At 43.4% G+C, this 18,505-nt stretch overlaps 1 long non-coding RNA gene across 1 annotated transcript; it reads left to right on the forward strand.

Annotated features, from left to right (window-relative positions):
* The first annotated feature begins 10,152 nt into the window (after positions 1-10,152).
* On the forward strand, positions 10,153-11,710 carry LOC139831354 (uncharacterized). Its single transcript, XR_011746063.1, has 3 exons — positions 10,153-10,636; positions 10,791-11,367; positions 11,462-11,710. It is a non-coding gene; the product is annotated as an uncharacterized lncRNA (long non-coding RNA).
* Positions 11,711-18,505: the final 6,795 nt, after the last annotated feature.

Genomic DNA, 18,505 nt, shown 5'->3' on the forward strand with positions numbered 1-18,505 from the left:
TGTCACGTTTCAGAATGATCTGACAGCTCAAGAATATGCAGCTTTGATGAGTGATACTATTGAGGACGCAACAGAACTTAGGCTTTGGTCGTTGGAGAAGATTAAGGAGAACAAAGCCAGGGTGGCTCGTGCCTACAATAAGAAGGTTAGACCAAAGGAGTTTCAAGTTGGTGATCTAGTATGGGAAGCTGTGTTGCCGTTAGGAACCAGGGACAAGGCATATGGCAAATGGTCTCCTAATTGGCACGGTCCGTACAAATTTGTCCAGGCCTTGAAGGGTAATGCATATATGTTGGAAGAGTTGGACGGCGAGAAGTTCCCAGTAGCTGTCAATGGTCAACACCTCAAGAAGTATTTCCCAAGCATGTGGGATGATGGGCAGTAAGATATGGGGGCCGATTTTAAATCGGCCAGTAAAAAAAAAATCATCACAGCCGATGCGCAGACATCGACTTGAGAAAACATACGGAGACAACAGTATGCAAATACAGCCGATGCACGGGCATCGACTTCAGAATAATAAAGCCGATACGCTGATATCGACTCTAGAGGAATAAGCTCAAATTAGCAAGTTAACAGAATCGGTTCAGACCAGAAATCATGATGTGTGAGACGAATCTCCTAGTGGGTTGCTGAGGAGTTCAATCTGATGGTTTGGATGAGAATTAGGCCTATTGAGGCCTGTTGGACTGCGTGTTTAGGCAACAGCTTGGCCTCAGATCGCAAATGCGAGCCGATGTTCTGCTATCGGCTCTCTGTACGACAACTCCATTCGACGATCGGCAAAGTTGACAAGGAAGCGAAATTAATTGAGGAATATCTTCTTCATTAATAGAGGGATTTCTTACAAAGAAAGAGCCGATTGCTCAGGGAAGAAGAGGGCAAAAGCCAACTACTACTACTGATCCCTAATCTAGGGGCCGTTGCTGCCCTCGTCGTCGCTGCCTCCGGCGCAGCTGCTGAGAGGCTCCTCATCAGAGCTTCCGTAGCCTTCTACGGGAGCCTCATCTTCCTCATCGTCGTCATCGCTGTCGTCGTCCCACCAGGTGCGGAGGCGCTTCGCTGGTGGGTAACCTTCGAGGGAGTCGTCGTCGTCCTCCTCCGCCTCTTCCTCGGAGGAGGTGAAATCGTCCCAGGAGAAGCGGTCGTCCTCGCTCTCCGCCTCCTCTTCCCCTTCGACGAGGAATTGAAGGTCTCCCTCTCCGTCGGTCAGGGATTTGTCATCCTCAGACCAGATGGAGGAATCGTGTTCCTCCTTGTCCCACATCGTTGGGGCGAGAATGTCGTGCGCCGCCAACGAGCCCCACTCCGGCGTCAGCTCGCGAGATGAGGAGGAGTCAGAGAAGACCGACGAGGTGGAAGAGGAAGAAGAGGAAGACATGGCTATGGGAGATTGGGGGTTTTTTGGGTGCCGATGGCCAGAACAGAGCAAGGTGATGAAGTGGCAAACTGCTCAGAGCGGTTAAAATAAAGGGGCTATAGTAGAAATTCAATGCCACAGCAGTTTCCGAGGAGGCGGTGCCCAAAGACAACGGTCAAATCACGTGGAATAGTTGAGAAGGCAGGGCATCATGATGAAGAATGCTGCGACGGTTCTGCTCTGCCATGACATGACCCGACGAAGAAAAGACAGAGTGATTTTGGAATTATCAATTCCAAAACCAGGGGGGCATGTGTTATCACCAGAATTTGACCAAGTTAGAGGTGGGCCGCGATCAAGATGGGCTTAAAGATTATATACGGAAGAAATACGTGAATTGGCCTTATATGCAAAGTTGGGCTAGATTGCCCATATATCTGTAATATAGTAGATCGCATCTTAGATAGAGTTTTACCCGTGCACGGTTAGGTGCACGCCTAAATTAGAAAGTCCCCTGGACTATAAATATGTATCTAGGGTTTATGGAATAAACAACAACCAACGTTCAACCACAAATCAATCTCGGCGCATCACCAACTCCTTCGTCTCGAGGGTTTCTACCGGTAAGCATCATGCTGCCTAGATCGCATCTTGCGATCTAGGCAGCATAAGCCTATCTCGTTGTTCATGCGTTGCTCGTACTGAAGCCTTTTTGATGGCGAGCAACGTAGTTATCTTAGATATGTTAGGGTTAGCATTGTTCTTCGTATCATATGCTATCGTAGTGCAACCCTTGCATATCTAGCCGCCCTTACACCTATCTTAGGTGTAGGGGCGGCACCCCGCTTGATCATTATTTAGTAGATCCGATCCGTTACGGTTGCTCCTTGTTCTTCAAGGATTAGTTTAATATCTGCAATAGTTAGGCCTTACAAAGGGTTGGAGGATCCAGCGGCACGTAGGGTGTCGTTTGCTAGTCCTAGACAGGATGTTCCGGGGATCAACCTCGTGTTGATTTTTAGGCCTTGTCTAGGATCGGCTTACGATCACCGTGCGTGGCCGCGAGGCCCAATCGTGAGTAGGATGATCCGATTATGCGGTGAAAACCCTAAATCGTCGTAGATCGCTTTAGCTTTGTCTTGATCAAGCAGGACCACCATATATTCGTGCACCTCGTACGAATCATGGGTGGATCGGCTCCTTGAGCCGATTCACAGGATAACCTGAGAGCCGATCGAGGCTCGTATTTAATGTTTACGTGTATGCCATGCAGGAAACTAAGCGAGGCATCTCCATCACCTTCCTGACCAGGTATAGGTCAGGTGGCACGCCCTTGCACCAGCATCGGACGTGTGTTCCAGAGGCTTTGCGGGCCGTCGCTCGGAGGGACCAGGGCCAGCCGCAGCCCTAAGTTGTTCCCGGCTCTACTGTGTTGCCCGTCGCTGCTCGCCGGTGGGTTTCGACCGCAACAGATTATTCGTGTCCTTCGGCAGCCCCTCTCCTGGCCTTTATATAGGAGGCCAGGTCTCAAGAGGTCTAACCGAATACGACTAGATTCTGATAGTTTAGATCCAATCTTTCCTTGTTTGTTCGCTTCCTTGTCTTGCCCGTCAAGGAATCTTCTGGTGCACCGTCCTAGTGGCCCATCTAGCCTTCGGGTGTCTTCATGGGCCTCCAGTTTGTCAATACCGAATAGGGCAATACTGGTTACACGAGACAGGCAGGACGTAAGGGTTTTACCTCATCGAGGGCCCCGAACCTGGGTAAATCGCTCTCCCCGCTTGTCTGTGAACCGATGTCTCGTGTCAGCCTACAGGATTCCGTCAACCCTAAGCCCCTATCGGATGGCATTGGCGAGGAGTACCCTCGACACCTATCACCCCCAGACCGACGGACAGACTGAGAGAGTCAACCAGATACTAGAAGACATGCTGAGAGCATGTGTACTGGAATACGGATCCAAGTGGGAAGACTGCCTGCCTTACGCAGAATTCTCCTACAACAATAGCTACCAAGCCAGCCTACAGATGGCCCCCTTTGAAGCCTTGTACGGAAGGAAATGCCATACCCCCCTGAACTGGTCGGAAGTCGGAGAAAGCCAAGTTTTTGGCCCAGATGTTCTTCGTGAAGCCGAAGAGAAAGTCCACAAGATTCGCGAGTATCTCAAGACGGCGCAATCAAGACAGAAGAGCTACGCCGACAAGAGACGTCGGGAGATGACCATTGAGATCGGAGACTTCGTCTATCTCAAGGTATCCCCCTTAAAAGGAATGCAAAGGTTTCAACTGAAAGGAAAGCTCGCACCTCGATATGTCGGACCTTTCAAAGTTCTCAGCCGCCGAGGAGAAGTATCTTATCAACTGGAGCTACCTGAAGAAATGTCGGCTGTGCACGATGTGTTTCACATCTCACTCCTCCGGAAGTGCCTTGAAGTCCCGGAGAAGACCGAAGTGTTCAAGAACATCGATCACCGATCGGTGGATATGAACCAGGACTTGACATACCGCGAAGTGCCGATTCGCATCCTGGAGGAAGCTTACCGAACCACCCGCACCCGAAGTATCAAGTTTCTGAAGGTACAATGGAGCAATCATACTGAGGATGAAGCCACATGGGAACGTGAAGACTTCATGAAGAAGGAGTACCCATATCTCTTTAGTACCTAACTTTCTTTTCGATCTCGGGACGAGATCTTTTGTAAGGGGGAAGGGTTTGTAACACCCCAAATTTCAATAAAAAGAAAGTTAGAGAATTCCAGAGAGCAAAATTTCAAACAAACAAAAACTTTTTAATTTGCATATAGTACCATGCATAGGACTTGTGCATTTGATTGATATGCCATGATGATTGTTATTACTTGTATTTGCTATGCTCTAAAACCCTAATGTGATCATATGAAGATCACCAACCAAATAGATCAAAGAGGAAGAAATTCCAATAAATGAAAAACCCTAAAAACCCTAACATATGCCCTATGGCATTTTTATAAATTTTGACCCTAGACCATTTTGGTCTTCACCATTAGTTGAATAATGTTATTAAACACTTATTACAACTTTTGGAATCAAAGTTTCACAATTCAAATAAATTCCAAATGCAAAACTAGCTCACATATGATAATGGTCAAAACTGAAATTTATAGTCTGATCACTACTTTGAGCCATTGCCATTCAATTTTCTCAAACCAAATCTTGCTAACTCTTTGCACCATTTCAAAGTCAACATCAAGGTGAACAACTTTTGTAAAGATCACCATGCCAAAATCATTCTGGATCAAGAGCTATGCTCATCCAAAGTTTCAACTTTTTAACATATTCAACAATCTCCACTTATCCAATTTTTCCAAACTTTGAATTAAAACTTTTCCACCACCACCTCTAATCATCTCTGGTCAAATACAACTTATCTAAACACACACAATTCAAATTGGTCCACCTTTTGAATAAAATCAAATTTGGACAAATTCATCAATTTCCAAATATGGCACTATTACACACTATTGCAAATAGTGATTCTACCCCATCTAATCTACCCCAACCTACACCATTGTGTCCCCTGGTCCCCTTTCACTCTCAATGCAGCATAGAAACCCTAGAGGGGCAAGCATAGCGTGCATGTGCATGGCCATGCCGGCCATGCCACCCACGTCGAGCTCCCCCTCTCTTTCTTCTTCCCTGGCCATGGCCACCGTGCCAAAACGCACCACCACACCACCCTAGCGCCGCCTACACTTGCCATGGTCGAAGGAGCAGCGACCACACGCCGGACGACGCGCGCCCAGAACGCGCTCACCATGCCGATGACGTCGCGCATGGACACGCTCGCGGACGTCACTGGCCACGCGCCGCGCCACCACCTCAAGCTCGCCCTGGCCCCTCCCTCGACGAGTTGAGCACCACCTCGCCACCTGGACACCGCCAGACAGCACCTCGACCAGACCCTGGACCGCCGCCGCCGTAGACGGAGAAGAAGATCCCGCCACCGCCGCGACCTGCCTGGAAGCAACGCGACCCAACCAGGCCCTCCCTGACCAAGCTGTCGCTGCCATTAGCCTCGCCTAGACACGTAGAGCATCGCAGCACCCTCGCCCAGCTCGACCACTCGCCGGAGAAGCCGCGCCATGGTCGACCACCACCCTGCCCCGCAGCACACTTGCTCGCCTATAAAAGGAGGCATCGCCTCGTCGATTCATTCACACCACCACTCCTCCCTCTCCTTCCTTGATCTCCCAGCCACCTCGCCGCTCCACATTGCCCACCAGAGCCGCCCAATTTCTACCTCACTGCCGCACGCCGCCGCGGAAGCTCGCCGACGATTGGAGCCACCTCAGGCGACGCCACCGGTACCTGGAGCTTCGCCGTCGTCCACATCTACCCCGAGCACACTGCCATCCCTCGCTGGAGCCGCCGTAAGCCCTCCGACCCCCTACCGCCGCCACTAGAGCATCGGGTTCTCGTCGGAGACGACGATGAACCACGGCCGTAGATCTGCGATCTAATCCTACGTCTCTGGTTCACCCATACCGTTTCGGGTTTTAACACTCGCTGACAGGCGGGACCCTCTGTCAGGCAGCCCGCGCGTCACTGGACCGTGGCTGGGCTGGCTTGGGCCGTTTAGTTTGAATCTGGCCCGTTTAATTTTCCCATGACCTTTTAATTCAAACTGGATTTAAATAATTCCAAATTAATTTAAATACTACCTCCAATTTGAAATTCAATAGATTCAAATTGGCCCAACCAAATTTAATGAACTTTATGTTGTTGGAAAGCTAGTGAAATTATCTACAACATGCCACTGGTCCCATGGCTAGATTCTTTGTAGAATTAATGCGATAAAAATAACAATGCAGGGACTTTTCCCTATTCAAATAATTATTAAAAATCAACCAAAAAAGATATTAAGTTAATTCCAACTCTAATAGCTCACATTTGACTTACACTAATTGTTTATGCAATAAAATGGTGTGGTCACTTTGCATGATCATGCCCTAGTATAATTGATGGAGATTATGGCTAGTTTAACTAGTGATATTATCCAAAACTATTAAAGTAAATTATGTGGAGTCTTATACTTCATAAACTTGTCTCACATGAATTCATGGGATGTTTGGACCCCTGGTCCAAACTATCTTATATGAATTACTTGAGATTTAAATCATATGTAGTGATATTAAATGATATGAGGTGATCTACCTCATTTAAATCATTTTCACAAATGATGATGCTGAACATTTGACTTAGGTCAATATGAGTTCATATATGATTGTTTGAGAAATTAAATCTTAAGAAGATTTCAATGAGAGGAAATTATTTCTCAAGAACCCTATGGAAACTATCATTTACATATTAAATACAAAGAAGTGAATTCTATTCAAACAACACAACCCATGCACCCTAAGTAGATTATTTGTGTGCCTAGAATAGTTTGTGTGTTTATATGTGATGTATGGAATAGCCATTGAATTAGTGAGTAATTATACTCGTATTCAAATTTAGACGGTAGCACCGGAGAGTACGCCGAAGAAGAAGGTTGCTACCAAGAGGAGGAGGAGGAACAGTTTGAGAACTACCAAGGCAAGCTAATATTCTTGCAAAGTGCAAAGCCCCTTGGGGCAAGGCACCATGAATCTTACCTCTTCTTACATAAGCCTATCCAAAGTTTATACTTTACAAGTTTTACTTGTTGTTTCCCAAGAGTTACTTTTATAGTTAACTTTGGTCAAAGTAAAGGTTGGTTACTAGAGTAGTGAAGTAGACTCAATCAAGCAAAGCAAGATAGCACCCCTCATGATTTAGAGCTAGTGCTAATGAAATAAAACTTGACTACTCTAGATGGGAACAATGTGAATTCAAATGAATTTGAAACCTTGGAATGATGAAGCATTCCATTGAATGATTTTTGAAGGTGAATATGACCAAGAGAAGATGGTGATTTTTTTGATAAACATGATGTTGGTTTGAATGCGATACCTTTCCAATTATTAAGTACCCCCACAATACCTGATTATGGGCAGGGCTTAACTGGAAGTTTATGCATCTTAGTATGGGTTCCCTCTGAACACACGTCATAGGGGTTACGCTTGAGGCTGCCTCCGTTGTTGAGAAATGATGTGAAATTGAGGTGAATTGTACGGCCAAGCCCTGTGCAGTTCCCAGGTTGACAGTTGGTCTTCACTGGGAGGACAAGCTCATGGGGAGAGGTGCTCATACTAGGATTTGTAAGTGAAAGGTTATTGTTGATGATCCGCGTACTGTGTTACGATGCTTCGGGGTAATCCCGACGGATGAAATCAAATGTTGTGGCACAAGTGTGTAACCTCTGCAGAGTGTAAACCTATTCGAATAGCCGCGTCCACGGTTACGGACGGTTGGAAAGACCATACAGTTTCCGATGTCATATCTTTGAAAATGATGTTGAAAGATGATGGTGAAATGACTTGTGGTGAATTGAATTGGAATCACCACTTGAATGGTGGGAATGACAGTAATGTTCCCACTTGAGTTAGTTAGCACTTGAATAAGCTTTTCTCAAATACTTGTGAACTAAAACTAGCTTTATGCAAATAAACTAGAGCTTAGCAAGCCATACTAGAATGTCTAGCACTTACATTAGTATTAGTTTGCGAGTACTTAAAGTACTCACGGCTTTGTCCCTGGCTATTCAAATGGCCAGAGTATGAAGATGAACAAGGAGACGACCAGCAGGACGCCTACGACAACTAGGAGTCTTCCGATGTCAAGCGTTGGCCTGTGGACTAGAGAGTCCGTGTATCTTACGCTTCCGCTATGAACTATGAACTTGTGTTTGTTCGTTGATCGATAGATCAACTATTCGTGTAATATGGATCATGTGATTCCAAATTTGTAAGACTTATGGTTTGTAATGAATGATGACTGTGATAGTTAACTATTATGCCTCGCAACAAAAATATTCCTGGGATTGCGATGTATGACATAATAGGCATCCGGACTTAAAAATCCGGGTGTTGACAAGTTCTCCCTCGAGGCTAAGGGCTGTACAGATAGCTATGTGGTTGATCTCTCTCCTATGTACTTCAATACAATGATCTCATGAGCTGCCTTACATGATTGAGATTCATATGAGCTTTGTATCACTATTAATCTATGTGCTACTCTAGTGATGTTATTAAAGTACTCTATTCCTCCTCCATGATGTAATAGTGACAGTGTGTGCATCATGTAGTACTTGGCGTAGTTTATGATTGTAATCTCTTGTAGATTATGGAGTTAACTATTACTATGATAGTATTGATGTGATCTATTCCTCCTTTCGTGATGCATGGGGTGACAGTGTGCATGCTATGTTAGTACTTGGTATAATTGCGTTGGTCTATCATGCACTCTAAGGTTATTTAAATATGAATATCGAATATTGTGGAGCTTGTTAACTCCGGCATTGAGGTGCTCTTGTAGCCCTACACAATTAGTGGTGTTCATCATCCAACAAGAGAGTGTAGAGTGGTTTTATTATGTGATCAATGTTGAGAGTGTCCACTAGTGAAAGTATGATCCCCAGGCCTTGTCTCCGAATAGAAAAGTCACACCACAAAGATTCCTATCTCCCACGTCAACTGCACACCAGCAAGCATTTTCTGGCGCCGTTGTCACTGTTTGTTTACTGTTCCACTGCATGTTTACTCGCTGTCATATTTTATTCAGATTGCTATTACCACTCATATACATCCATATTACTTGCATCTCATTATCTCTTCGCCGAACTAGTGCACCTATACATCTGACAAGTGTATTAGGTGTGTTGGGGACACAAGAGACTTATTGCATTGTGATCGCAGGGTTGCTTGACAGGGATATCTTTGACCTCTTCCTCCCCGAGTTCGATAAACCTTGGGTGATCCACTTAAGGGAAAACTTGCTGCTGTTCTACAAACCTCTGCTCTTGGAGGCCCAACACTGTCTACAGGAAAAGAAGCGTGAGTAGACATCAATCGTCTCAGTATTTAGAGATGATGAGTAGATGGTGGTGTGTGTGGTACGGTGTGTGTCTTCTATATTTGTATGAACTATGTGTCTTTCTATAAATCGTCTTCAATATATATCGAACTATGTGTCTTTTAATATATATCGAACTATGTGTATGAACTAGCGACATATGTCCTTGTGTATTTTACATCTCTGCATTCACTCCATGCCGCCACCTCCACGTCCACCTCCATCACCATCACGCTGCACCCGGCGCTCCACCATCACACTATACCGAAGAAGATATATCGAACAATGTGTATGAACTAGCGACATATATCCTTGTGTATTTTACATCTCTGCATTCATTCCATGCTGCCTCCTCTCCATGTTCACCTCCATCACCGTCGCGTTTCCTGCATGCCGCCACCTCCACGTCCACCTACATCACCATCACGCTGCACCCGACGCTCCACCATCACGCTGTAAACCGCAATTGGACAAATAATATATGCATATATTATTTGCTAATAATAATAAAAAATGAATAAAAACATAATTATTTCATATTCAAATTCCTCACATTTTTTAATCATAAAGCATATATTATTTTTCCAATTGTGGTTTACAGATTTCAAGATACTAATTATTTAGCCATATTATATGAATAATCCATATATTATTTGCTAATAATAATAAAAAACGAATAAAAACAAAATTATTTCATATTCAAATTCCTCACATTTTTATAATAATAAAGCATATATTATTTGTCCAATTGTGGTTTACAGATTTGAAGGTATTAATTATTTGGCCATATTATATGAATAATGCATATATTATTTGCTGATATTCTTAGGTTCTCCATCATGTCTGTTTAGTTTCTAAAGCCTTCGCAGGAGGTGATTATATGTCGGCGGGAGACCATATCAAGTAGCGCGAAGGAGAGACCTGGTTATGCTTAAATGAGAATAGTTTAGTGTTCTCCTGCTTTCTATGCTCTGTGCTAAGTTCGTGTTTACTTTGTTGTACCAAAAATACTCTTTAATTCAGCATGTGTTCTTGTTTTTGTTTTATATATATCCCTGTGAAATGATTGTTCAGCATGATCATGAGATTGACACATGATAACTGCGTCCTTTGTATTTAGTTTTTGTTTGCTACATTGACCATAATTATATGATGATAGAAGCTGACTAATCATATCAGGATGTTATAGGCAACCTATTCTTTTCCGAGGAGCAAATATTTGGCACATAATTAACAACGGGCTTTTTTTTGGTTCCATGGAGTGTCATTGTCGTCTTTGTTGGAACATTGGCTAGGCTGTTCCTGGGTAATTGTTTTAGACACTGGCTCTTTTGGTTACATGCTTATGATGTTATGTTCCCTAAGCAATTGTTTGCTCCCATTCGGTTACCTACTGGAAATCTGCTACATCTATTGGATTTCAGTGCAAGTGCTCACACCTTAAATTCTCTTCTATGTAGGTGGACTGAATGTTGGTTCAAGCGATGCTACAACACAACACTGGCACACTAGAAGAAGCAGCCACCACCCGCTCTTCCACCAACTCCTTGGATCATGTATAAGTTGTCGGATCAGTGATGGTTGTGCAAAGGAAAACCATGGAGCATGGCAAGATTGAACTCGGACTTAACCTACTACTACTATGTCATCATAATGATGCTCTAAGGTTTTCAGTTTGCCCCGCTGCTGGCCTTGTGTAGTTTACACGCAAACACCTATTGCAGCTTGACAGTGTTGCCTTGTTGAACTAGCAGCCTAAAGCAAGATATGTGCTATCCCGGGAGAAAATTAGCAAGACAAGTGGCCTATTTATTTCTAGAGATTCAGTACAACCCTTCATTTTAGTTTATAGAGTTTCAAGTTCCTTAAAGTTACCCCCCAGTTCCTTAAAGTACCCCTCACAAGCTTTGCTCGTATTTTTATCTGCTATAAGGAATATATTCATTCTTTTCAACTTTTTGGCGAGAGAATGGGAGACGGATCAACTATGAAGCGGAAAAGTCCATTTTACCCACCTATCCATTACCAACCATTCTGGTATGAACCTACTGGGAAGTACCTTCGGTGTACAGTTACTAAGCATGGCATTTATTCCTGTTGTAGAACTCAAATTTCCTGCTACTGCTACCAGATTTTACATTCTGGAGCATGTCTTGTACTTGTGGATGTTTCTTGGTCTCCTTCTGCTAGGTATTATTAGTGCCTTCTTATTTTGGGGCCACACAATTGCTTTGTCACTTTGCTTAGTTCTATGTCGTCTGTTAAGATTTTGAGTTTTTGATGGAAACTGAAGATAGTACTTTTTGGTTCATCCATAAGTAAACACTTTTCGGCTGACCCCGTTCTCTTCTTTCGTCAAGGCTACAAGGTAGCAACAATTGTGTCAGTTTACTGAAAGTGTTGTGGCAGATTTTTCTAGAGCTTTTATATGTATGAGATTTGACTATTAGAAATATACTTAAGCTCCCATCTTCACTAAATTTTTGTTACCCTAATATTTTCATGAACCATCAATCCTACATCAATCGTACATCAACCGGTGCATTTTGTCCTAGCTGGGCCCTCACTTTTCCCCTTGAGCCTAGCCTCCCTCTTTTTGGCATAAAGTCATATATATTATCATAACTTTAGTGCAATATGTACTGCAGATTTAATCCAGCTGACATGGGGTTCTTACTCTTCGATTTTAGGTAACAACCTGCCGACACATGGTTGTTACTCTTCCACTTGTAATTATCGACTACGGGTCCATTTTTGGCTGAGATTTTGGTTTTGGCAGTGGGATGTACGTACATCTTGAATCAAAATGGCAGGTACATCTTGACATGGTTGTTTATCACAGGCGTGATTTGAGGAAGATGCACAGTTTTCCATCTTGAATCAATGCTGAGTTTTGTGCTCTCAAATGAATATTTCCCTGCGTGGTTTGAGGAAGATGCACGATTTTCTGGCTACGGAAATTTATTGTTTATTTCAGTTTAGTCATTGTTTATTTTGGCTTATTTCTGACAAAACTTCATAACGTGCAGACATCCACGTGATAGATTGATGATTTAGTTTTATTGCATATGTTGCTTACCAATGTGGTTATGGTAAAGCCTGACAAGTTATAGAAATTGTGAAATATTTAATATCAATGGACAATAGCAGAAAATGGGAAAACAAAATCTCATGGCAAAAATGGAAGGCGAATCTAATAGAACCGTAAATACTCTCCGCATAAACTTTAAATGACCAATACATGAAGGATCATCATACAACTATTTTGGTATGAAACATCATGTATAATTCTGTAAAATTTAGATGGATAAGAAATAAACGCCACATTTGATGCTCATATAGCAACTAAAGACATGAGCAATCACCAAAAATATAGATTTAAGCACTGAAATAAATTATTTATTAAATTACCGTCCTATATGTGAACATTCATTGGCATATTAATACTCTTTTATTTGCACTTGCGCGATAGCGCAACGGGTCATCTAGTGTTCTCTAGATGCTGGAATTCATCGTCTCTAGGTGTTGTCATGTCTTGTTTTTTTTTTGAAGCGTGAAAATATATTCCACTAAACCTGATGCATAGCAAGATCGCTAGCAACCAAACCAGTTACAAAGGCTGGCTCATCATCCAGCCAAAGCAAGTTCTGCACGCCTAAATCTCTGCCATGCTGAGCTATAGCATGGGCAGCCTTATTACATGATCTACGGAAAAACCTGAAATCAAAAGCGTCAAACGCTAAGACACAAAGGCTTCTAGCTTCACGCAGGGCCGGCTCTAGCATTTGGGGGGCCCTAGGGCAAATTCTATAAATGGACCCAATTTAAACTGCGTGCATGCTAGATGGGCTTAAATTTTTTTCTTCTACCTTTTCCTATATGCACTATGATAGAAATAATGAGCTCTCGTTTTGGTTGGGCCCCGGACCGTCGCACTTCTTGCCCTGTGCCAGAGCCGGCCCTGCCTTCACGGTATAGCACACCGATATCGGACAAATCAGCGTCTCCAGACTTCAGGGCGTTCACCAAGCTGAGGGAGTCAGATTCGAAAATCACCCGAAAAGACCCATATTGCTCATACTTTCGATGGCTGCCACACACGCCGAGGCCTCCGCTGTCATGTCTTGTTCTGAACTTCCGACGTTCTGTTAACGGTCAAGCACTGAACAATACGCAATCTTGGAGCACCTCTCTCCCCGTCCACAATAATGAGAGAGGTGACTTTTGGACCCTCGAGCCCGCACCACCTCTTCGCCGTCGATCCGGTCGATTCCCCGCCCTCCGGCGGCCGCTCCGGCAGCGGGAGGACGGGGAATCGTCAGATCTGTGCATAGGTGTTATGTAGGTGTGAGTTTGGTGTCAACCGGTGGTGCGGAGGAGGAGATGGCTGATGACCCACAAGTATAGGGGATCGCAACAGTCTTCGAGGGAAGTAAAACCCAATTTATTGATTCGACACAAGGGGAGCCAAAGAATATTTGTAAGCCTTAACAACGGAGTTGTCAATTCAGCTGCACCTGGAAACAGACTTGCTCGCAAGAGTTTATCAGTAGCAACAGTTTTATAGCAGTAGCAGTAGTGAAATATAAGCAGCAGTGTAATAAAGACAGCAGTAGTGATTATAGTAAACAGCAGGATTAAAATACTGTAGGCACATGGATGGATGAACGGGCGCTGCATGGATAAGAGAACTCATGTAACAATCAAGGCAGGGCATTTGCAGATAGTAATAAAACAGTATCCAAGTACTAAACAACCATAGGCATGTGTTCCGTATATAGTCGTGCGTGCTCGCAATGAGAAACTTGCACAACATCTTTTGTCCTACCAGCCGGTGGCAGCCGGGCCTCTAGGGAATCTACTGGTAATTAAGTTACTCCTTTTAATAGAGCACCGGAGCAAAGCATTAACACTCCGTGAACACATGTGATCCTCATATCACAGCCTTCCCCTCCGGTTGTCCCAATTTCTGTCACTTTGGGGCCTCGGGTTCCGGACAGCAATATGTGTATACAACTTGCAGGTAAGATCATAAAGCAATGAATATCATCATGAATCGATAACATGTTCAGATCTGAAATCATGGCACTCGAGCCCTAGTGACAAGCATTAAGCATAACAAGTTGCAACAATATCATAAAAGTACCAACAACGGATACTAGGCACTATGCCCTAACAATCTTATGCTATTACATGAACAATCTCATCCAATTCCTACCATCCCCTTCAGCCTACAGCGGTGGAATTACTCACACATGGATGGAGGAAGCATGGATGGTTGATGGAGAGGCGTCGGTGTTGATGATGGCGATGATCTCCTCCAATTCCCCGTCCCGGTAGGGTGCCAGAACGGAGTTTCTTGTCCCGAGACGGAGTTTCGCGATGGCGGCGGAGTTCTGGATGTCTTCTAGCAAATTGGTCGAACCCCCTCGCGTTTTTAGGTCAGAGGCCTTAAGTAGTCCAGAGGGGAGCGTCGGAGGCTGGCCGAGGTGCCGCCACCATAGGCCGGCGCGGCCCAGGGGCCCACCGCGCCGCCTTGTGGCGTGGGCGTCTCGTGGCCCCCCTCTGTCTCGTCTTCTGGCTCCGTCAATCTTCTATGAAAATAGGCCCATTGCAATTATTCCCGGGGAATTTCCTGAAAGTTGAGTTTCTGCACAAAAATAGGACACCAGGGCAATTCTGCTGAAAACAGCGTTAGTCCGTGTTAGTTGTATTCAAAATACATAAACTAGAGGCAAAACAATAGCAAAAGTGTTCGGGAAAGTAGATACATTTTGGACGTATCAACTCCCCCCAAGCTTAGCTTATTGCTTGTCCTCAAGCAATTCAGTTAACAACTGAGTGCGATAAAAGAACTTTCACGAACACATTTGTTCATATGATGTAAATATTCTCATGATATGGACAAGTACTTAGGCAATTCATAATAAGATACATGCAAATAAAGTCATCTAATAGTTATGTCAATCATGAAAAAGATACGAACAAATCAATAATAAGCATCATGAATCATGTCTATCAGCAGGATTGCAATGTTCATAAAAAGATATGATAAAGTGGTATCTCGCTTGCCCGTATTTGTACAGCAAAACATAAATGCCCAGGCACCTCTGAAATTCATGGAAAGACTAGAAGTAGAGATTATCAAAGATAAAAGCATCAAAGTTATACTACAGCTAATCATATTTTGGGACAAGCATATGATACTAAGAATGACAATTATGCTCTCAATAAGGTGCTCAAAGAAAGAATGGTGACTCAACATAAAAGTAAAAGATTGACCCTTCACAGAGGGAAGCAGGGATTAACATGCGCTAGAGCTTTTCATTTTTTTTAAACAGAAGTAAAATTGTTTTGAGAGGTGTTTGTTGTTGTCAACGAATGGTAGTGGGCACTCTAACTACCTCGTCAACCAGACTTTCAAGAGCGGCTCCCATGAAGGACGTTATCTCTACCAGCAAGGTAAATCATCCATCTTCCCTTTTGTTTACACATGTACTTTAGTTTTATTATGGATGACACTCCCCCCAACCTTTGCTTACACAAGCCATGGCTAACCGAATCCTCGGGTGCCTTCCAACATTCACATACCATGGAGGAGTGCCTATTTGCAAATTAAGTTGCTTACTGATAAATCAGGACAAAACATGTGAAGAGAATTATTAATGAAGGTTAATTAATTGGGGCTGGGCACCCCGTTGCCAGCTCTTTTTGCAAAATTATTGGATAAGCGGATGTGCCACTAGTCCATTGGTGAAAGTCTGTCAGGAGTAAATGACAAGGTTGAAAGATAAAACACCACATACTTCCTCATGAGCTATAAAACATTGACACAAATTGAGAAGTACTTTGAAGGTTTTAAAGGTAGCACATGAGAATTTACTTGGAATGGTTTGAAATGCCATGCATAGGTATTTATGGTGGACACTTTGGAATAACTTGGTTTTCAGGGTTTGGAAGCATGAGCAGCATTCCCGCTCGGTACAAGTGAAGGCTAGCAATAGGCGGGAAGCGACAATCAAGAGAGCAATAACTGTCATAATCATGCTTGCGACAAAATAAATTAACGGAGGCATAAAAGTGATACAAGAACTCTGAGGCAAAGTAAATCATCGAGGCTTAATTGACTTTTGTTCAGTCATATGCATGCGTGAGCATGTGCCAAGTCGATTCAAATGAATTATTCAGAGGAGGATACCACAATGTCAACCTATTTATGAATAAAACAATGCAAGCAAATATTTATGACATGCTACTCATATTAATAAATTGGAGCTAAACATGAGAGATCATGAACTACTAGACTTTCATTAAATGACATATACCTCACATGAACCAACTAAGCATGCTCACATGGATGAGTATATGTACAAAAATGAAAACAAATAGAGTTCATACCAGCCTCTCACCACGGTCGAGTTGTCGTAGATCGTCATTATTGCCTTTCACTTGTGTAGTTTGAATAATATGAAATGAAAACCAAGCTCCAGCCACCGGAGACCGCTGAACTCCATAATAACTTTACAAAAACAAAGAAGAACAACAAATATTTTTGGTGTTTTCGAATTGGAAACAAAAACGAAAGGAAACAGGCAAACAAAGCAAAATCTTTTTGGATTTTCTCATAGCAAACCAACGATAGCCAATAAAGCAAAATAGGAACAAGAAACCAAAATAAACAAATGGTAAAGAGAAACAACAGAAATATTTTTGGTCTTTTTGTGTTTTAGGAAAGAAACAAAGCAAAAACAAAAGAATGAATACTAAAAGAGTCAGATAAACACTAAGTAGCAGAAATCCGTCAAACTTGACAGCAGTACAGTAATCATTTTTTACGAAAATTTTCCGATGTTCAACTCGAAAAGTGCTCAACTAATGAAAGTTAGATAATAACCTGGGGAACATGCAAAAAATTGGCTTCTCAAAATAACGTTCTGGCTATTTTTAGAAATTTGTTTAGTATCTGTCCAGAATCTGTTTTTAGACAGCACTTCCCCAAATATCATCTCCCTCATATTAGAGACCCCCTTAAGAAGCGAAACAAATATGTACAAGTATCCGGCAATTGTAATATGCATAGAATGAGTGATGCCGGCATACCTCCCCCCAAGTTTAGGCTTTTGGCCTAAGTGGAGATCAATCCCACGGTGCCCATGAGGTGGCACCTCCGTAGTATGATGAAGAAGGATCCTATTCTTGGTATGTGCTGGAAGATGCACCAGGATACGTGGGAGGGCTCGGCGTCCTCGGAGTCATGCTGCTGGTGGAAACCACGTATCCTCATCTGCTCGTCCACCTCCTCCTTAGAGCGCGACCACGGTCTCCTGCGAACACTGAACAAATCGGTCTGCGGCAAAGGGATTTCCCTCTCATCCCCGTCAATAAACAACATTTTATAGACAATATTTTTTAACTAGAGTCAGTTGTGACAAATTGGTGACTCTTTGTTTTGACAAAAAGTAGCGAAACTTTACCCTAGGGTATGCAGGGGTTTTGCTAGATGCGTACATGAGAGTACAAACATGCGGGCGTACCATCTTGCTTAATGAAAACAAGAAATAAAATAAAATAGACAAAGAAAGACAAAACACCATATAAGGAACACTACACTTTATTCATATCATTGCATTGTACAAATACATATTGCATGTTCCAATAGGATTATATCCTTTTTGCCTTCGTGTCGCGCTCATGGAGTATCTGACATAGGAGATTGCGTAGTTCATTGATTCCCGATGCCTTTGCAAGCATCCGGTTAATTACATCCGCAGGTTCAAGCCCCACAGAATACCTCCGATTAAGCTTCGCTGATGGTCATCGTCATGTTTGGATTGCTCATTCATATGCACTGTGATATTAATGGAAAATATGTGTGCGGGTGGCTTTGTTTCGCCGAAATCCAGTCACACGTATTATCGCCATGTTGGTATGACCAACGGGATATGTTGATGAAGGGGATGACTTTCGCCTCGTCGGTGCCCAGTCATGTAACGCCCTGAATTCATCGGACGCGGACATGTGTATGTGTTGCTATCGCCTCGTCGGTGCCAAGCAACAATGTGTCCGATCTCGTAGGTTTGGGACATGTCGATAATAATGGTGACCTAGCCTCGTCGGCACTTGGCCATGATTTTGTCTAGCCTCGTCAGCTTAGACATGATGGTAATTATATGCA

This window comes from Lolium perenne, chromosome 5 (genome assembly GCF_019359855.2).
Source record: "Lolium perenne isolate Kyuss_39 chromosome 5, Kyuss_2.0, whole genome shotgun sequence".
Lineage (NCBI taxonomy): Eukaryota > Viridiplantae > Streptophyta > Magnoliopsida > Poales > Poaceae > Lolium > Lolium perenne.